Source organism: Cavia porcellus, unplaced genomic scaffold, assembly GCF_034190915.1.
Source record: "Cavia porcellus strain 051 isolate PalLab524CR breed Dunkin Hartley unplaced genomic scaffold, mCavPor4.1 scaffold_40, whole genome shotgun sequence".
Lineage (NCBI taxonomy): Eukaryota > Metazoa > Chordata > Mammalia > Rodentia > Caviidae > Cavia > Cavia porcellus.
In genome coordinates, this window is record NW_026947523.1 from 7,975,753 (window position 1) to 7,998,002 (window position 22,250).

Consider the following 22,250-nt stretch of genomic DNA (forward strand, 5'->3'; position numbering starts at 1 on the left):
CACTTCTATGAAGCTTTTCCTAGTTTTCCTTTCAACACTTACTTGTACTTACCTAAGGCCATGTATTGACTCTAGCTCACTTAACTAGTTGCATGTCTTCTCTCTTCTGACAGACTAAAAACTCTATAAGAGCTGAGCCCTCTTCAGCACCCCATAAAAAACAAGGGTTCAATAAATGTTTCCCCGGGGCTGGGGATTTAGCTCAGCGGCACAAGCGCCTGACTTGCAAGCAGGCAGTCGTGAGTTTGATCCCTGGTACTGATAAAAATGAAAAAGACCAAAAAAAAAAAAGTTTCCCCAATAACAGGTTACCTGTGTTAGGAGATACTTAACTACCTGTTTTATGAAGTACCTACATGAATGTAATGTATCTTCTTTAGGACTTCTCAGATTTGTGGAAGAAATCTCTATTCACCTTATTTATACATGGTACACTGCAATGACAACCACTTAAGAGACAGAAAAATTGCCCAGATAGGGTCGGGGATGTAGCTCAGTAGTAGAGCACTTGCGTAGGAGTTTGATTCTCAGAACCAAAAAACAAAAACAAACAAACAAACGCTACTAGCTGGGTTCAGTCAAAACTAAGTGAAATATAACGATAAAATGATTATTGTTTTATACTGCTAAATTATGGCATAAATTATCACACAGTAAGAAATAAATGAAAGAACTAATACTTGATGTATACCTATTAATATAATGCCATTTTAAATATTATTCTCCTTGGTACCTTTGTTTTTTCCAACTGATGAGCCCTAATCTTTTGCTCCTACACAGCAGGGTGCCTTTTCATTTAACATAAACTGTTGTTTACTGTATGTCAGATGCCATGGTAAGTCCTGAGATATAACATGAACAAACAAAATCCTGGCCTTGTGGAGCTTTTATTCTAGCTAAGTAGAGACATACCTCTGTATAAAATTAATTCAATATAACAAACTGTATAGTCACATCAATTTTGGGCAGTAATAAAGACTAAGTCCCATGTTTATAATTTGTCAACATTCCATTAGAAATTCTAATGTAAGAGCCATCTCATTTCAAAATAAAGGATAGGCAAGGTACAATGGTACATGCCTGCAGTCAAGCTACTTTAGAGGACAAGGCAGGAAGACTGTGTGAGCCAATATGTTTGAGGTTACCCTGCGTAACACAGTGTGACCCCCGTCAAAAAAAAAGAAAAAGAAAAGAAAAAGCCAGGCATAGAGGCACCCATTTGTAATCCCAGGCCAGGCCTGGACTACACAGCCAGACCATGCCTTAAAACACAAAACAAACAACAACCAAAAAAGAAAAGCACAGTGTTTTCACTTTCGTTTTTAATTTCTTTTTTTTGAGACAGGATCTCGCATGTATTTCAGACCAGCCTTGAACTCATTATGTAGCCCAGTGATCAATGGCAATCCTCCAGCCTCAGCCTCAAATGCTGGGATCACAGGCATGAGCCACCACTTCCAGCTTCTTCTTCTTCTTCTTTTTTTTTTTTTTTTTTTTTGGTCTTTTTATCGGTACCAAGGATCGAACTCACTGCTTGCAAGGCAGGCGCTTATGCCGCTGAGCTAAATCCCCAGCCCCTCAGCTTCCTTTTTGTAAAAGCAGGCTTCACTATGTAGTCCACACCCAGGCCAGTTTTAAATTAGCTATGTAGCCCAGGCTGGTTTTAAACTCAACAATCCTTCTACTGTAGACTCCCAAGTGCTGGGATTAGAGGTGTACATCACTGTGCCTATGTCAAAGTATTTTTTGAAAATGCACCACAAATTTGTTGGGATTTTTGGTCACAGTAGTCAAATAAAATAATGTATAAAAATTCCCAAGTCGGGCCAGGGATTTAGGTCAGTGGCACAGCACCTGCCTGGCAACCGTAAGTTCCTTAGTTTGATTCCTAGTACCAAAAAGCAACTCCCAAGTTCCCTTATTAGATGATAGTCTTTCATTTTATCAAAGTATTTTATGATTTTTTTTGGTTCAGATTTATCTTTTAAATTCAGTACATTGGAGTTGGGCATTTAGCTCAGTGGTATAAGCATCTGCATGGCATGCACAAGGTGGTGGCGATCCTGGCACCAAAAATAAATAAATTCAATATATTACTATTTCACTTTGCATCTCTAGTTCTTAAATGAAGTATTGTTTATTGTTAAAATGTGCTTTTTTTCTGATGGTTTATAAGACTGGTAAAATCCTTCTATAAACTTTCCCAAGCACTCAGTTCTTCCCTAGAAGGATGACTATAATGTTGAAACACTATTTGTATTACGTGAATCAGTGTGGAAACAAACACAATTTATAAAACAAAAGTTGTATTAACTTTTAAGATATATATTTCATAAAATACATACATATTTAATAATGTTCACCAAAAAAATTAGCATTTTGGGGCAGTAGTGGGGAGGAAACTCTAAACTTCTGCACTGAGCTATACTCCAGTCCTTCACATTTAAATTGTGAAATAAGGTCCCACTAATTTTCCCAGGCTGGGTTTGAACTTGTAACCTCTTGCCTCAGCCTCCCAGAGAGTGCTGGGAATATAATGTGTCACCATGCCTGACCCTTAGTCCATTTTATTTTGAGACAGAGCTAGATTGTCCAAGTTAGCCTCAAACTTGCATTTTTCCTGCTTCAGTTTCCTAGCAATCCACCTGCCTCAGCCTCCCAAGTGCTGGGATTACAGGTGTGCACCACCACACTCAATTGATTTTATTATCAACTAGTTATTTTAACTTTTCTCTAAGTGACAAGACCTCATGTCACATAACAGTAAATTAAAGGAATCTATTCCAATCCACAAAACGCTAACTCTCAGTCCCTTAAACTATGCAACAGAGAAATGTACTGAAAGGATATGCAATATCGCACAGAACTGGCAAAAAGCAGAAGAATCCAACCTTTGGAAAAAACAGCAGCTCCAGTGTCTAGATTATTAGGGATGAACCCATGGCTGTGAGGAAGGAGGTGGAACTGTTTGCCACTATGCCTTAGACCCAGGGCTCACGTAAAGGAGGAACACACATGTTTGCCTAATCTCTGCTGGTCTAATGCTGGCTCTATGCTCAACATTCACATGGTTGAGGGTGGACTGTTATCCAAAGCAAAACTGAGTGCTTTACCCAGACCTGGACTGGGTGCTGAGGAGGCCAAATAACCTCTATCTACCAAGCTCACAATGTGATACCTCAAATTCAACACAACCCAAGTACAGAGAAGCCAAGCCAGGGTATTGCCTTCATTCACACTTTCTGTGCGACCCTGGGCAAGTGGCCAGTTTCCTATCTGTAAAATAGTGATGGTCATCACTTATAACCAAGTAAATATGTGCAAAATGCTTTGTAAACTCAAAGCCAACTACGATAGCTAATACTAAATGCTTGCCTACATTCCTCTTACATAGATTGTATTTATATTTTCCAAACAACTGTGAAGTGGGAGGTTATGAGCACAAACTCTGAAGTCAAACTACAAAGCTTCCATCCTGACTCACTTGACCTTAGCATTCTGTGACTGCTCCCTCAGCTGTAAATGACATAACACTGATAACGCGCAGGGTGTTGGGAGAATTAAGAAGGGCCAGGTATGATAGAGCATGCCTGTTATCTCAGCACTTGGGAAACTGAGGCAGGATGATTCCTGTGAGTTTGAGGCCAGCCTGGGCTATAGTGAGTTCAAGCACAGCCTAAACTGCGAGACCCCGCCTCCCTCCACAAAAAAAAAAGCAAGTAAAATTCTTAGAACTGTACCTGGCGTATTAACAATAAATATTAGCTATTAGTATGAGCAATAGTGGTAACTAATGAGGAAAATGAGGCACTAGATATTTATATAACTTGTGCAAATTCTCAAAGTTTAAAGTTGTAAGGCCAGAACTTTTATAGTGCTAGGGATTGAACCCAGGGCCTCAGAGATGCTAGGCAAGAGCCCTAGCATAGGACCAGAATGCCACTGTGGCTGCTCCTAACTACTGAACTACTGCACTGATGAGCGGAGGGGAGGGGAGGGGAGGGGTTCAAGCACAGCCTAAACTTCGAGAGTAGAGTGTTCTCTGGACTTAAATCTATCTGTGCTCAAATTACACAAATTAAGGCTATTTACACATGAAACTCAAATATGGCAGGGAAATGATTTGTTTCCTCTCCTATCATTAGGATCTTAGTTTAGAAGGCTAATTAAATATCTGGGGAGGGCTAGGAATACATACATCATTTTATTAAGGAAAAACAAGCACTCAGGAGGCAGAGGCAGACAGATCATGAGCTCTAGGATGGTCTGAGCTACAAACTGAGACCCTGAGTCAAAAGACAACAAATATGTAAGCTACACTTATTTTAGCCTGAATTGGGTATCATGCTCTAAGAATAAGAAATTTTTTGTTTTGTTTTTAAGACAGGGTCTTTAGGGGCTGGGGATTTAGCTCAGCTGCATAAGCACCTGCCTTGCAAGCAGGCGATCGTGAGTTCGATCCCCGGTACCGATAAAAAGGAAAAAGAAAAAAAAAATGTAAAAAAAAAAAAAAAAAAGACAGGGTCTTTAGCTGGATGTGGTAGCATATGTTTCTCTCTAAAAGTACACATCTAAGCAGGGAGTCCTAACACTGTTTTGAGAGCAACTAAAGTTCTCTCTTTTAGCAGTCCAATATTACTTTCTCAATGAAGTTCCCCCTCAACCCCCTAGAATAAGACTACCCGGTCAGCAGTTAACATATCATAGTGACATGTATAAACTTCTCTTCCTTTTTAGTCCCTAAACTCCTCGGGACAAAACTATGTCCTAACGATCTTTTCAAGTCTATAAGATGCCACATATAGTTATTATTGAGTAAGTGGCTGAATGAAGTTCATGAAAGCAGTTACAAGAGCTAAGGGTAGAAGCCAGAGTACTGCACTAAGGAGTAAAGGGAAGAGAGGGATGAAAAGTCTGTTTTTTAAGGACAAAGCCAGAAAGAAAACGTGACAGAAACAGTAACTTTTAGGGAAAAAATAACATCAGAAAGTTTTACATATATATTTTTAAGAAAGGCTGAGCTGGGGATGTAGGTCAGTGGTAGACACTCGCCAAGTGAGTTCCATCTCCAGTACCACCAATGCAGGGGGACAACAATGACAACTGACAGGGAATATACCTACGTGGTAGAATATTTACCCCCTGTAGGAGGCGCTGGTTCAATTCCCAGCACAACATAAAATAAGAAAAATGAGAGAGACTTGAACGTATTTGTTGATAAGGTAATACAGCATAGTAGAGCTGGACATGATAGTGTACACCTATACCTGTGGCACTAGGGAGGCTGAGGCAGTAGAATCACTACAAGTTCAAGTCCAGCCTGGGCAACATAAGTTGAGTTCAAAGTCAGCCTGAACTACATAATGACCCTATGTCAAACAACAACAACAACAAAATTCAGCACAGGCAAGACTGGGAGTTTTAGAACTAGATACATTTCAATTTGAAATCTGGCTTTGCCAGAATGCGTGTGAGCAAGTCACTATACACTATGCTTCAATTTAAATATAGTAAAATAGAAAATTCCTGCAGCTCACTGTGACAATCACAACACTTGTCAAGCAGAAGACATTCAATAACTCATCAATGATTGCAACTGCAGGCAGAACCTGGCCCTGTGTACTGACCTCTCCTGTCTAGCTTGTGCTCTGTTTGGGATTTCCTGTCCAAGTATATGTGTAACACACAATAGCAAAGAAACAGGATCTTTCTCTCTTCTGCGTGTACCACCCTTTACACCATTTCCATTTCCTTGTGACAGTCTGCATGAACTCATGAATGGCTGCTGTGGAAAATTACTGCTGTTAATCAGATAAGGAAGAGACAATATGGCGAATAAACAGATGAAACTCATGTTAAGTCACCAAATGAGTAAGATCCTGGGTTCCTGTCAGAACCCTCATTGAGACTAAGTAGAGAAAAAATGAAAATACAGATATACAGAACACTTCTGAAGATTGTAAGCTAGCAAGGTGTTCCCACACCCACTCCAAAGATGGCTTATACAAAAAGAGACGATTACCTGCTGAGCTCCTTTCTCGATATCCGATTCTAGTAACTGGCTCATTTCCTCACGGTACTATCCCTTTTCCATTCCCAAAGTTTCCGAAGAAAGATGCATTTTACATTGCTTATAACTGTTTACAGCCTTTTGTTGTTGGAGATGGAACCCAGTGCCTCACATGCTGGGCAAGCACCCTATGACTGAGTTACCCACCCCTCAGCCTTTTAACATTCTGGTTCTGGGTCATGTTCACCTAGTGCCTATCTGTGATCAACAGAAACACACCTCAACTCTCCCTCTCTCCCACAGACTACACATCTCCATACTTTAAAAAAAAAAAAAAAAGCCTGTAATCCCAGGGAACATGACGCAGGAGGACCACAAGTTTAAAGCCAACCCTGGCAAATTAGCAAGACCCTGTGTCAAAATAAAAAGGACTGGGGCTGTAGTAACGTACACCTGAGTTCAAGTCCCACACCTACCACCGCCTAAAGGCGGGGAGAGGTTATCAAGAGAAAAATTAAAAAGAATTAAAAATACTTCAGGACATCCCTAAATATTTTACAAAAAAAAAAAAGACCCATCACAAATTTCACCTGCAGCAAGAGACGGGAAGATTCGACAGTCATCTCCTCATTCAAAAGAAACTTTAAAATATCTTGATCCTCCTTCCACTTTCAGGCAGGATGGGCAAACTAGGAAACTAATCTTCAAAATTCCAATCCTAACACGGGTGATCCTAATGTATATCTCAACTACCACCACCCCAGACCCCTATAATACATACGTACGACAACATTCTCCGATTCTGAGCCTGGATCGCAATCTGAATCTCACATGCGGAGCCCGTACGTCAAACCTGTGTAAGGGTTTGCACCTGGAACAGCTCCCAGGGTTGCTGTATTTAAAGGAAATAAATAAATAAAAGCCCGGCGTCAGGTGCGGTGTCCCAGAGAACGCTCCTGCCGCCAAGGGGTGCGCTGCGGCCCAGCCCGCTCCGGCTGCCGTGGACCCCCAGGTGCCCGCAGGTATCCAGAGTCTCGGCCGCGTTCCGGCCAGACCCGGCCTAGCCCAGCCCAGCCCTGCCCACCTGCCATGCGAACTAGTGGGCCCGGCCGCCCGCGACCCGCGCAGTGCTTCTCCCCTCGCCGGAGCCCTCGGCCTGGCTCGGCCAGCGCGAGCCCGGACGCCTCGAGGCCCTCATCCGAGTGGAAAGTATAGACACTGGCAGTTCTTCCCGACCTGTGCCCGCACTCACCTGCCGGGCGACCGCCCCAGCGCCAATCCGCGCTCGCGCTCGCAATTCGCCCGCCGCAGCTCTCTCAGAACGCTGCTGCGGCACTGCGCACGCGCGGCCGGGGGGGGGGGCAGGGCGGCCGCGGGGCATGCTGGGGACGGTAGTCGCGCGGGCACGCGCAGCGCTCAGGGCACGCTTATAACCTGCAGAGTTCCGAGCGGCTGCCGCTCGAGGCGAGACTGGCCCGCGGCCGCTCTTCGTCCGTGGTCAGAACCCGGCGCGGCCCATTAACACTTAATTCACAATCTTAGGTAAAAGATTGACGGGCGGAGGCCGTGCCGAGAAAACCACCCGCCGGGCGCGTGCGATGCAGTACGCGGAGGCCGAGGGCCTGCTTTTGAGTCATGCAGCCCCATTAAATTAGCTCATCTGCGAAAGGAGGATGCCTGCTGGCGACGCTGCGAGAACGTGGCTCACTCGGAAAACGTCTCACTCGGAAAACGTCTAGGCGCAGCGCCAGAGAGCAGTCCCGGGAGGTGCCTGCCAGTCTCTACTGATGTCAGCGTTCTGAGCTTCAGCTTTGAAAAAACAATTGCGGGAATGGTTTTCTGAAAAGGCCAATGCTTATTATCTAAACCCGAGTTCCTAGCGGTTGTTGGTAGGTGGTGGTGCACAGGTAGCCTGCCTACAAAACACCACCTCCCTGTCTGCCCCAGCTGGCAATGCACTTTGTCGTGTTTTCTAACACCCACGCTGTGAGCATGTGAACTTTCACATTCCCATCTTACACGGGACGACCTGGCCAAACTGAGATGTCATAAGTGGCAGACCAAGATCTGAAGCCATTTTCTGAGATCAAGTTCCTTTTTTCTTCCCAGGCCACAGCATTGCCTGTATGTGTTTTTGTTTAGTTAATTAGAGCAATGGATACCAGCTTTGCGTGTACCCATGGGGTAGGGATCCACACCAGGGCATGCATGCTAGGCAAGAGCTCTACCACTTCAGTGTGGTAAGGTCCCTTTTCCTATCTCTCAACTTGTAAGGGTTGTATTTTTTTCTTTCTTTTTTTAGTACGGGGAATTGAACTCAGAATCTTTCACTTGCCGGGCAGGTGTTGTGCCACTGAGCTACATCCAGGTCCTATATATATTTTTTCTTCAAATCCATTTTATTTTATTTATTTTTTAATCGGTACCAACGAACTCACGACTGCCTGCTTGCAAAGCAGGTGCTTATGCCGCTGAGCTAAATCTCCTAAATCCATTTTATTTGAAAGAGAAAAAAGAAAAAAATTTGAAAACATGTAGGGGGAGTGGACAATGATATATACACTGCGCATTGTCATCCCCAAATCATTCACTCAGAGTCCAAGACATCTGCATTCAATTGTCTGAACAGTACCAGCACAAATCTTTCTCTTCAATGAGAATTTACTTCAGCTCACAGTAAAAGAGGCAATATGATATTTACACATGTCTGATTTATTTCACTTAGGAGTATGGTCTCAAGTTGCATCCATTTACATATAAAAGTCATTCTCCAGCTTATCCTTCTTTATTACTGAGTAGTACTCCATTGTATGAAACTATCACATCTTTTTTATCCATTCCTCAGTCGCTGGGTATTTAGGTTCTTTCCAAGATCTAGCTATTACAAATTGTATTGCTATAAACATGGGTGCACATCCAGCACTGTGGTATGATGTTTTTAAGTCTTTTGAGAAGACACCCAGAAGGGGAATAGCTGGGTTGAATAGGACCTCTAGTCCTAGTTTTTTTGGGAATCTCTACACTGATTTCCACAGTGGTTGCACCAGTCTGTATTCCCACCAGCAGTAGAGAAGGGCTCCTTTTCCCCCCAGTCCCTCCAGCATTTATTATTGGTTGATTTCTTGATACAAACCATTCTTTCTGGGGTGAGGTGGGATCTGTTGTTTTAATTTGCATCTCTCAACTGAGCAGTGATGTTGAATACTTTCTCAAGTATTTATTTGCTGTTTGTATTTTTTCATCTGAGAACTGTTTGTCTCAGATGCCCATTTTTAAATCTAGAAGCACTGATTTTTTTTTTTTTTAGTTCTTTATATGTTCTCAATAGTGAGACTTTTTGTCTGACATACAGCTGGCAAACATTTTCTCCCAGGTTGTGGGTTGTCTCTTCAGCCTGTTGGTGGTTTCTCTTACTGTGCAAAAGGTTTTCAATAGGATGAGATCTCAGTTGCTGGTTCTTTGTGATAGAGTTCCTGTGCAATCACGGTTTTGTTTCAAGATCTCTACCTACACCAATGTCTTCAAGAATTTTACCTACTCTATCTTCCAGCAGATTTAATGTTTGTTTTAATATTAAGATCTTTGATCCATCCTGATTTTAGCTAAGTGCATGGTGAAAGATAAGGGTCCAGCTTTAAGCTTTGGTATGTACAGAGTCATTTTTTGCAGCATCATTTATTAAAGAGGCTGTCTTTCTTTCAGTGAATGTTTGGTACCTTTGTCAAAGATAAGATGGCTTAATATTTCTTTTTTTTAAATTTTATTTAAGGAGAAAAGAAAAAAAAAGCAGAGAAAAGGTACAAGTTATACAGATTTACAGAAAAAAAAATGAACAGTAGGAAATCACTAGTTAATGGATTACATATTGTCATCTTAGAAATAATTGTTCAAGTCACAAAATTAAAGCTTGTAAAGTGGACATTCCATCAATGATACTGCAAACAGTTCTGTTCAATGATCCAATAAAACTCTGATATCATTTTCTATCTTATACACTTAAATATACATGCAGTTATATAGTTTAGAGCACTTTCTTTTCCTCTCTTTTGTACCATGACTATTACACATTTTGGGTTTCATTGCTCCCACGGTTCTTATTACTTTTTTGGAAGAGAGTAAAACCAAATGTGACATAACAGAACAGAATCGGTCAAGTCAAAGGGGTGGACATAGTAAATACTGTAAAAACATAATACAAGGTGATCAACAATGGTTATCATAATGCCTCCCGCTATCTCTAATAGAATTGCCTATATCGTTAGTTATAATACAATTGAACAAAACAGTAAAGAATAAAACCGACAAAACCAAAACATTGGAGACATTGTAGGTCTTCAAAAGTAGATAAAAGTCAACGAGAATGGGCGTTATAATGAATCTCATTATCTTCACAGCTGATGCCTAAACTTTCGAACCTGATACTATTCCAGCAAAACAGAATAAGGGAACATCAGTTAAAAACCAGATGGTGAGAGTGATACAGGGCTTTAAATCGAGGTAATGGAAAGTCAAAGTGGGTTACTATACTATATCCTGCTATTTTTTCCCTTTAATTAAAAGGATAAAGATAAAAAAGTAAATAATGGAGTGGAGATTGAGATAAAAGAGGGCATAACAACGAAAGCGCAGATCAAAACAAAACCATTTAAGCAGAATAGTGTTTCACCACCAGATAATCCTAACCTAAAAGTAGTTACCATATTGTCTCTTTCCTTGAAATCCTTGAGTACAACTTCGTATACTGTAGCATTAAGTATATCAAAACAATGTAAAACCATTTAAGAGAATGACAGCATTACAGGGTATTTAGAAACGACTAACAGAAAATTAACAATGGTTTCTGTATAATCTTGTCTTTAAAAGGTTTTTGCTTATACTATCGTACATAATAAAATCCAATAAGATACAACCTATTTAGACCATTGGAGACAGAAGGACAAAAGCTAGATGAGACTTCAAAACAAGATGATACTAAATCAGTATTACCTATTAAGATGTCATTTTCTCCAAAATAGCTGTTCCTATCATCCAATCTTCTCTGCCTCATTTCTGTTGAGCTCTTTTTCTGTCAATAGCTGTCAGTTTGTCTTCTTCATTTTGTTCTCTGCTCCATTCGTTGTGGCCTCCCCGCCACTATTTCTGGGTTCTTTGTATTTTTCTTTTTTTAGAATATCCTGCACTACTCTCTGTAGAGTTGAATTGGTGGTTGCATATTCCCCCAGTTCCTCTTTATCCTGGAAGCACCTTGTTTTTCCATCAATTTCCAGGGACAGTTGTGCAGGATATCTCAATCTTGGCTGGAGATTATTATCTTTCAAAGCTTGAATTATTTCCCCCCACGCTCTTCGTGCTTTGATGGTTTGTGCCGAGAAATCTGCTGTAATTCTTATGGGTGTTCCCTTGTAAGTGGTCTGTTTCTTGTCTCTGACAGCTTTTAATATTCTGTTCTTGTATTGAATTTCTGGAATTTTTATTATTATATGCCTGGGTGTTGCTCTGTTTGGGTTGTCAGTAGCTGGGGTCCTGTATGCCTCATACATCTGAGTACCTTTACCTTTTGCTAAATTAGGAAAATTCTCCTGGATTATTTCTGTGAGTAACTTTTGTAGTTCACTTGTTTGTGTCCCTACTTCTTCTTTTATGTTCTTAATCCTTAAGTTATGGATCCTCTTATCATCTTCTTGTCTTTGTATTATTGCTGTTTGTTTCTTTGTTATTTTTAAGAAGTTTTTCATTTCATTCTCCCATATTACAAGTCTGCCCTCCAGTTCAGATAGTCTGCCCTTAGTTTCTTTCAAGCTGTTATGCCAGTCTTCGATAGACTTCTTAGTATCTTGGTAGTCCCTTTGAACCTGCTTCATGTATTCTATGCTTTCTCTGTTTTCTCCATCAAACAATTCTTCCCTCTTTTTCTGTTCTTCCATTCCACCATCTGTTTTTTCTTGGGTGGTGCTTAGCATTTCTCTAAATATTCTGCATACTTCTAGCTTCAGGTCGTTGATAACTTCATTCCTGAATTGGTCTATGAGGCTCTCTATATGGCACTTTATGTCTATTGGTGCGGTGTCCGCTATTGCCTGTTTCTCAGAATTGGGGGCCCAGGAGCCTTTCTTGTTGCTGCCTCTCCCCATATTCTCTGTTCCTTATATATGCAAGCTTATATAAGAGGCCCAGCTTCTCTCCCAGTCAGCCACAGCCTGGTTGAATTGCGCCGGCTAGGTGTTCCTGCTCACGGCTGCGCACCAGGGAGTTACAGACCAGGCAGCCTACGTGTCGCCCCTCCCAGCCACCATCAGGCTCTGGGATCTGGGTTGGGATAGCCTACCGGGTCCGCCGGCAGCGTCACGCAGGCCAGGCACTTTTCACCAATCCCACCCGAGAGGGGGATGTGTGGCTGGAGTCGTCACTGCGCCCTGCTCCCGCAGGACTGCTCGGGCCCAGAAAGTCCTCCGCTGGAGTCAAACTGTGGTAGAGTGTCAGTTTCTCTCACTCACCTCACCACAAGTCAGTGCACACCTCCCTGCCCGTCCTGTTTTCGAGTCCGTTCACAGATTGCCGTTCTCAGAGCTTCTGCGCGTCTCTCTCCTTGCCGAGCCACTGTAGAGGCAGCCAGCCGCCGTGCGGCGGGAAACCCAAATCGCGGCTTCCAATGGCGCGGGGTCCAGCCTCCACACCGAGGCTTTTCTGTTCCTGTTTTAGCACCAGGACTGCATTCCAAGTTGGTTTCCTAAACTGAGTCAGCAGAGCATATCTCCACCTGCTTATGTCTCCTTAGTCCGCACCATTCCTGGCTTCTGAGCCGAGTCTTTCAGAGAGCCTCCGGTAGTTACTGTTATCTGTCTGCCATGTTCTCCCGGAAGTCCAAGATGGCTTAATATTTCTGCATCTTCTAATCTGTTCCATTGATCTTTGGATCCGTTTTTTGTTTTATTTTCATTTTTTCCAATACCACAGTTTTTTTTTTTAAAATCACATTAGCTTTGTAGTATGATTTTAAGTCAGGGATTGTCTTGTCTTTGTTGCTCAGGATTGCCTTTGGTATTCTAGGTCTCATCTATCTAATTGAGATGAATTTTAAGATTATTTGCTGTAATTCTGTGATCTATGCTATTGGAATTTTGATTGGGATTGCAATGAATCTGTGTAACAGTTTTGGAAGTATGGCCATTTTCATTATATTGGTTCTTTTTAACCAAGGGCACAGGATATCTCTCCATTTTCTAATATCCTCTTCAATCTTTTTTTTTTTTTTTTTTGTGCTGGGGATCAAACTCATGACCCTGCACTTGCCAGGCAGGTGCTTATGCCGCTGAGCTAAATCCCTGGCCCTTCAATCTCCTTTTTAAGAGTACTGTAGTTTTCAATGTTGGGGTCTTTTACAACCTTTGTTAGATTGATTCCTAGGTACTTCATTTTTTTGGATGTTACTGTGAAATGTGTTGTTTCCCAGATCTGTCTCTCAGTGAATTCTTATTTGTGTACCAGAAGACTACTGATTTTTGAGTATTGACTTTGTATCCAGCTAGGTTACTGAATTTGCTTATTAAGTGTAGTTGTCTGTTGGTACAGTTTTTGGAGGCTTCTATGTAGAGATATCATCTGCAAATAACAGAAGTTTATTTCCTATCTTTATTCCTTTTATTTCTTTTTTCTCTCATTTAATTGCTCTAGCTAAAATTTCGAGGACTGTGTTGAGTAAGAGTGGAGACGGCAGACATCCTTGTCCTGTTCCTGATTTTAGAGTTAAAGCTTTCAGTTTTTGTCCATTTAGTATGATGTTGGGCTGTTGGTTTGTCATAGATGGCTTTTATCAGATTGAGATAAAGACCATCTATTCCAATTTTGTGTAGGGTTTAAAAAAAAATCATGAATGGGTGCTGGACTTTGTCAAAAGCTTTTTCTGCATTCATTAAGATTTTTGTCCTTGATCCTGTATTCTTTTTTTCCCCCCTCCAAATCCATTTTGTTTCAAGTAGAAAAAGAGAAAAGAAAGGGCTGGGGATTTAGCTCAGCGGCATAAGCGCCTGCCTTGCAAGCGCACAGTCATGAGTTCGATCCCTGGTACAGATTAAAAAAAAAAAAAAGAAAAAAAATGAAATTTTAAAATATGTTAATCAGGGGACCCTATATTTCTTAAACTTAAGGGAAAATACAGTTTTTTTTTTTTTTTTTTTGTCTTTTTCCTTTTTATTGGTACTGGGGATCAAACTCACGACTGCCTGCTTGCAAGGCAGGCACTTATGCCGCGGAGCTAAATCTCCAACCCCAAAAATAGTTTCTTGAGGTAGTTATAAGGTAAACTGAAGTGTCAAAATTTAATGCCTGAGTAATTCTAATTTTAGCACCAAATCCTTAAGAGTTTTGCAATAATCTACCACCATTTGACTTTTGCCCACATTTTCTACAGACTTAATAAGAAATCTAAAGGCAAAGCTTCCAGCCCTTCCCTGTGTATCTAAAAGCCACAAAACACAGAAATCAATTATTTCTAAGGAATGTATGAAACATTTATTTGTAAATGCTGTGTAGCAATTCTACACACACACACACACACACACACACACACATACAGTCCATTAATTAGACAACAAATGAGAGAAAGAAAAATTTAAAGTTGTAGAAGGTAAGAGGCAGTGTAGTGGAAATTTTGTACCAAAATTTTTTAAAAATCAACTGTTACTGTATTAAGACAAGTTGTGCTCACCCTGCCTGTCATATGATCAGACTGCTAACCCTGGTCAGCTTGGACTGTGTGGTGCAGCTGTTTTTCATAGACAGCCTGTTTTAGGTCAGCCTGCCCCAGTCCAGATGCAGGAACTGTATTTTCCGACCTAAGAATATTGCCTGTTTTTCTAATGTGTTTCAGGGGGTTTCTACCCAGGACAAAATAGCCCAGTCAAACACTCACTTAACTCAACCTGCCCTGCTCAGCACCCTTTTCCCCAGAATTTCCTTGCTTCATAATAAACGATTCCCTTTAGTTAACTCTGTGTGATAACACGGAGTGACTTAATTCATGTAACCAGCTATATGATAATCTGCTATCAGCTCTTGTACTTTCTGCTTACAAAATGTATATAAATTTGTTTCATTCTCTGCCCAAGCTGGTGATTTGGAACTGATTCCCACCAGCCTGTTTGCACACTAAATCACTGCCTTCCAACTCCTTCATGCGAAGTGCTTTTCTTTTGGTTTAGTTCCTGGTTTTTGTAACAACAGCACTGAGGGCAAGGACCTTTCTAGTTCCAGCAAGGGCAAAGCAGTATGGGTAGTCAGGCATGGTAGCACATGCATGTAATCTCAGCACTCAAGAAGCTGAGTCAGGAGGATGGCTTTGAGTTTGAGGTTAGCTCGGGCTGGTCTACTACAGGGAGAGAGGCCTTGTATCACCAAAAAACCAAGTGTGGGTGCTGTGAGGGATTTTAAGTAATGCTGCTAAGCATCCCTCAGGTGACCAGTGTAGGCATCAGGGCAGTAAAACCCTGGGCAGCAGTGCAGAGCTCCTTGTACCATTTAAAGCTGCCCTTTCTTCAATGTAACCTACATGTGGTTCCATGCATTGCAGTGCTAAATTATGTCTACGCACCAAGGGGCCTCTCTCACCATTTTGTGTACAGTCTCCTTCCTGTACCAGACCATTAGTTCAGCAGGACCAACTTTTGTTTACCATTACACAGCCAGATACAGAGGCACAATTAAAATTTGTTGAGGCCTGGATGTGGCTCTGTACTACAGTGCTAAATTCACATGTGAAAGGCCACAGGTTTGATCCCCAGCACCAGGGGCAAACTTGTATAGAAGCTAGACCGGGAATAAAAATTTTGTAAATATTTATTTCATTAGGTGGACACAAAAGAAATGATGCTTTTAAGATGTGAAATGTCTGTCAGCCGGCTGCTGGGGAGAAACAGCAAGGAAGCAATGCAGCCCCACACCCTGTGTGCTGTGGAGGCCCTGTCAGCCGGGGAGAAACAGTAAAATGTGAAATGGAAACCAGGGGCAGTGGCACATGCCTGTAACCCCACCACTCTGGGGAGGCTGAGGTAGGAGGTTAGCAGTAATTCAGTAATTTAGTGAGACCCTGTCTCTAAGTAAGTAAGTAAGTAAATGGTTGAAGCTGTAGTTTAGTGTAAAGGCCCTGGGTTCAATCCCTAGTACTGTAAATTAATTAAAATTCAAAGTATATTTACTTTTGTCTTAAAAAATTAGTTATTTAATAAATTATGGGCTAGATTATCTAATTTTGTTGCATGATAATGTATTTAAAATATACTATCCTAAGAAATATGTATGTACTTTCCTGAAGAATTAAAAGCACCACACCACAGCAATATATGCACATCCATGTTTATAGGAGCACAGTTTGTAATAGCTTAATCTTGGAAACAGCCCAAATCACCACCAACTAATGAATGGATAAAAAATTGTGAGTTTTTATACAGTGGAATACTACTTTGCCATAAAGGATCAGCTTGAGTTTTCTGGCTAAATGGATCCACTTTGAGACCATACGTGTTTAAACGCCACTTTGTTTCTCTGGTGTGAGAAATCCAAAGAGTACACAAGGACCAAAATATATCACAGATATTGTGGAACAAGAACATGTTCAATGGGAAGGGGAACTAAGGAGAGACAGAGGGGAGGGAAAAGAAAAAATTGAGAAGGAAAAAATGGAAACAAAGCTTTTGTAGATGAGGAGAGGAGGAGTTGAGGGGCAGGTAGGGAATTGGGAAATAAAAATCAAGTTATATCACGTACAGGTGACATTTTCTCATGACGAATATGATCATCATGTATGTATACCTAAAATGAACCAATAAACAATAATAAATTCAAAAGCAAATAAACTTTCAGTCTCTTACAAGTGCTATCGTAACTGCATTTTAAAGACACATGTCATATTAAACTTTAAAGGGAGACGTACAATGCTTTCCCATCGCTTTAAACTTTTAATGGGAATTCCCATGTGGGGATTAAGGTCAAAGAGGGTTTTTTGGTTTTTTTTAAATGAACAGAGAGTTTATTCAAAGTTTCCTTAGGTTTCTTTCTTTTTTTTTTTTTTTTTTTGGTACCAGGAACCAAACTCAGGGCCTTGCGCTTGCCAGGCAGGCACTTATGCCACTGAGCTGTATCTCTGGCAGGTGAAAGAGCTTTACAGTAGATTCTAAGGATGTCCTCAGACCTCTCCTATTTTGGGCTACAGTGTTGCCAACCAGTTCTGTCTGCCACAGGCAGCACTTGCATAAGGAAGAACTTGAGCTGGACTCCGATAGGCAGGCCAGACCAAATATGACTGGCCTCACTATGAGGCCCCTGCCTCAGCCTCCCAGAGTGCTGAAGCTGTGGGTGTGTATTACCACGCCTGGCTGCTGGTTTTTCATTTGTACTTTCCATGAAGGTTAAGTTCATACTCACCACTTAGAACTGGTTTTTTCGGCAATTTGGTGTCAAAGAATGTCCCTGTGCACAGCACTTGAAACATGTCTCACCAGATCCGGAGATGGGCCAGAGAAGCCAAACTCTTCTTTGACTTCTAGCTACATTCAGAATATGGGCTGAAATTTATGTACATTTAAGCCACATCCATAATAAAAGGGATCTTGTGATCTACGTGAATGCTAGGATTTTAAAAACAATTACAATGCCTTAATGTAGTATCTGCTCTGGAATAGATTCTAGAATAGAAAAAGGACATTAGCTAAAAAACTAAGGATATTATTTAATAAATATGTTGATGTTGGTTGGGGACTCTGCCATTTTTCTATAAATCTAAGCTTTACAAATCTGGAACTAAGTTCATTGAAATACATTTTTTTTGGTATAGGGAATTGAGAATTGAATTCAGGACCTCACGCTTGCCTGGCAGGCGCTGTGCTGTTGAGCTACGTCCCTGGCTCAAACATTTCTTAAAAACTTGAAAAAACACACAACAGCAAAGTCAACTTAAACCTACTCATTCCCCACAAAACCTTAGTACCTCACGATACAGCTGTCCAGCTGTGTGTGCAGCTGGGGCTGGACCAGCGCAGGCTCAGCACACACTCCAGCCCTGCCTTCCCTTTACTTTTCCCTATTTATTTTTTGAGGTGCTAGAGTAAGTGCTTTGCCACTAAGCTACACCCCAATCCTACTTTTTTTTTCTTCTCTTCTCTTCTGTGGTACTGAAAGAGAACCCAGGGAGTATGAAGCTATATCCTCAGTCCATTTTTGTTTGAGTTTCCAGTTAGGATCTTGCTAAACTGCTCAGGTTGGACCCAGACTGTCATACTCCTGCCTCAGCCTTCTAAGTTGCTGAGATACAGACTTGTGCCACTGTGCTTAGCCTACCCTAGTTTTTTCGACTTATTCTTCTTTAAATTTTAAAGAGAAAAAACTAAACAAAACAGAATAAAGCCAATCAAAACAAAACAGTGGAAGTGATATGGGACTTTAAAACAGAATAGGAAGCTGGGTATGGTAGCACAGGCCTATGATCCCAGCACTTGGGAGGCTGAGGCAAGAGGATCATTGCAAGCTGGAGGCCAGCCTGGGCTATGAAGTGAGCTCAAGGCCAGCCTCAAGGTCTGCACAGCAAGACCCTGTTTCAAAACAAAAACTGTAGGGAGCTACTTAAGCTGGAGATTGATCACATGTGTGGGGCTAAAGCAAGGCCAGCCCAGGAAAAACAGAGAGACCAAAACAAGCTATGTAAACAAGTTGTTCCAGCACCAAGAAGGCCAGGGGCCAGGCCTGCAAAGTAATGGGTTGCTAGGCAGAGGGGCTGAAATTGACATCATCTTTCCCAGTGTACAAATAAAGGTGCTACAGTGCTTGAGCAGTTCCTTTCCCCCTTCAGGAGGATAAGGGTTTCACCTGACCCCAGCTTTGTCTTTTCTTTTTTTTTTTTTATCGGTACCTGGGATTGAACTCTCCACTGTGCTGCGCTTGCAAGCCAGGCGCTTAGGCCACTGAGCTAAATCCCCCAGCCCCTCTTTGTCTTTTCTTTACCTTTCTCATCCTCTAGTGGTCCTTAACCCCAAGAACCTCAGGAGCTGTAATGGGTCATGGCAAAAAATAAAAACAAAAACAAAACCCCTAAAAAAACAGAATAGGGAACCAACAATGGCTGTCATAGTGCCTCTTGTTTTCTTCCAATTTGTTAACCATTAGACATAATAAAATCAAAGAAAACAGAACAGAGTAAAATCAACCAAAACAGAACATCAAATAAAACAATAAAATGGAGCCAAACAATATTGAGAACAATAATGGGTTTCAAAGGTGAGACAGAAGAAAATCCCCCATAGTTGCTACATTGCATTGCATGTTTTTGTTATTCTCTCAACAGATGCTTAGACTACCAGCTCTAGGCCTGCAAAGTCAATCAAACAATACAAGATTAAATTGTTTTCTACCTCAGTTGCTAACAGCTCAACCTGTATTTCTCTGAATCAACCAGCTGCTTAGGTGGGGTGGTGGGATGTTGGCGTACTCGTTTCCCAGCCCGAGCACAGGTTGGCTCATAGAAAGGGTGAACTGGCTTCTTGTTTCTTCTCCTGGCACCTTTGCTGTCTATTCTCTAGGTTGATGTTTCCCATTATTTCAAGGTATTACTCTTTTCCATGGCATGCAAATCAAACTTAAGTGCTGCCTGCTTCCTTACTGACCACAGAGAAGCCTGGTAAGCCTTCCTGAACAAAAATAACTTTCTCAGCCAGGCGTGGTGGCTCATGTCTGTAACCCCAGCACTCAGGAGGCTGAGGCGGGAGGATCATTTCGAGTTCGAGACCAGCCTGGGCTACAAAGTGAGCTCAAGGCCAGCCTGAAGTACATAGTGAGAACCGGTCTCAAAAGACCAAAAAAAAAAAAAAACTTTCTCTTTTCATTTTTTTTGGTACCAGGGATGGAACTCACGACCTTCATTTCCCAGGCAGGCCCCTAAACCACTGAGCTAAATCCCCAGCCCTCTTTTGTTTTGTGAAGTAAGATCTTACTATGCAGTTCAGGCATACTCATTATCTTAGTTACTTTTTACTCATAGCTGAGACAAAATACCTGACACCCAAACTTAGAGAAGGAAAAGTTTATTTCTTACAGTTCTTGGAGGTTTCAGTCCATACTAAGTTATCTCCAAGGCAGTGTGGCATGGCGGGGCAGCCATTCCTGGCTGCTGCTTGGTGGCTGCAAACAGCCAGACATGAACACCTTAGTGAACGCCAGATACACCTTCCTGCTGTTACATCGTATTGTGGCTCCACCCCGAGGCAGGTGTTGAACTCACACCACCAATCGGAGTGCTAGACAATGAACCAAGCAAAAATGCATAATTGCATGAGGTTTAGGGGCCACGGATATAAGCCATGACACTTATGATGGTCCTCCTGTCTCAGCCTCGAGTACTGGGATTAGAGGTGTGCCACCATGTCTGACTAAAAATGCTATTTTCTGAGTAGCTTTCATGTCAGATCCAACACTACCATTGCAGCCTCAACTAATCCTCATGCCCACCCAGGATTTATTTATACCATCCTTGAAGCTCCTAACCCTTCTGCTTCCACTTCTGAGTGTTTACAAGCATCAAGCCCTCTTAGTTCTTAAATGAACTCTAGGCTCATCATGGGAAGAGAGCATTAAGTGCTGAGCAGAAGGCCAACAGTCCATTGGCCCAGATGTTTAGGTGGTTCTGAGCCCTGCAACCTTGCCTAACCCTGAATTTAATCTTGATAACCAACATGTTCTATCTTCCAGCCAACTTGCAGTTTACCCAAATGCCTCTAAAATGTTACAAGGGAAAATAGGTTACAAAATTATACTTAAGAGTAATTCAAGTATGTACACAGATAGATAAGAGAACAGAAGAGGAAATAGCAGACATGCAAACAAACCCACCCATTCAAATAGCCCAGGAGGAGAAGCAAGTCTAGCCACCAGTCACTGGAGACCGGAAGCTTCCTATAATTGCAGAAGGGGATGGTTCCGGGGCTGACAGCCTCAGGGTGGCTAGCATGAAACATATTCTCAGATTACAGATATACTGATAGTAGCTGCTTCCTGGGGAGCTGGGTACCAGAGAAGGAAGTAGAGGGAATGTTTAATCAGAACTTGTCTTAATTTCCTTGTGCCAGGCCCAGTATAAACATCCTGCAAGGTTTTTACAAGCGACTAACAGGTCTAACAGGCAGTACTGTTCTGCGGGTTACATGTGCTCAGCTTCCGTCAGCTCTGTGCAGTCCTCGATGGCCCGACACTGTGGCGTGTGGACTCTGGCTGGCTGGATTGCCATGAGCTGGTCCTCTTCCAAAAGGTGGAGCTCTAGTTTTGGCTACTTTTAATGAGATAAGACTAGAATTTTGCTCAGTGGCATAAGCACCTGTTTGATCTCCAGTACCAAAAAAAAAAAAAAAAAAAAAAAGGAAATGAAAAAGAAAAAACAAAAAGACAGAAAGAAAGACAAGAGTTGAAGCGCTTCAGCCTCTCCTCACTCACAACACTCCTGCTAACACGGTCATCTTCTGGCTTCTGCCTGACTCTGGATAAGGAAAGTCTTGGTGGTTCTACTGTCTGCGGGCCCAAGCCAGCCTCAGACCCTACACAATGGATCCTCAGCTCAGTTTTATCCCTGGGGCAGCCGGGAAGTCACTCTTCCTGCACACAGTAGGCGAGCGCCAACAAACTGGCAAGTCTTCGCCTGCCTGGACCCTTCACCGCACCTCATCCAGTCTTTCCTCCAAGGCCGGATCTCCGGTTTATCCCTCACACTAGGCAATCTAAAGAGCACTACTACAGTTACACACACTAACTGCCTTCTCAGTTGTGGCTCACACTAAGCATCACACACACACAATTTTTTTTTTGAGAGAGCGTTTTGCTACGTTGTTTGGTCTTGAACTCAGTAGTAGTTCACACTAGTCTCAAACCTGCCAAGATCCTGCCTTAGCCTCCTGAGGCTGCGTGGACAGGCATGTGGCCATATGCCTCATTTACATTTATACTTGTCAGATGAAATCTTATTTTGCCTCAGTTAATTTTTAGTCTTGTGTCACTGGCAAATTTTCATTTATGTCACTAGGTTGCCCAGGCTGGGTTTGGACTTGCATCCTCCTGCTTCAGCCTCGCAGTCACTGGACCACAGGCTTGTGTTACCCCACCCAGTTGCTTTTGTTTTCCCTGACACTGAGAATGTATAAAATGAGTCATCTGACCAGCTAGTGCATTATCTCCAGGTGGGTAATTATAACCCAGCTGGTTGGTTCAATCAGCT

At 42.0% G+C, this 22,250-nt stretch overlaps 1 protein-coding gene across 20 annotated transcripts in view; it reads right to left on the reverse strand.

Annotated features, from left to right (window-relative positions):
• Positions 1–7,389, reverse strand: part of Sgsm3 (small G protein signaling modulator 3) — a 31,172-nt gene extending 23,783 nt beyond the window's left edge. For 8 of the 20 annotated variants that reach the window (XM_063243632.1, XM_063243634.1, XM_063243637.1 and 5 more), the window contains exons 1-2: positions 7,263–7,389; positions 6,796–6,902 (exon numbers count right to left, since the gene is read on the reverse strand). The gene's annotated coding sequence lies outside the window, so the exon portion shown is untranslated. The other 12 variants (XM_023565346.2, XM_013153053.3, XM_063243640.1 and 9 more) reach the window with 4 other exon arrangements.
• Between the last annotated feature and the right edge of the window lie 14,861 nt (positions 7,390–22,250).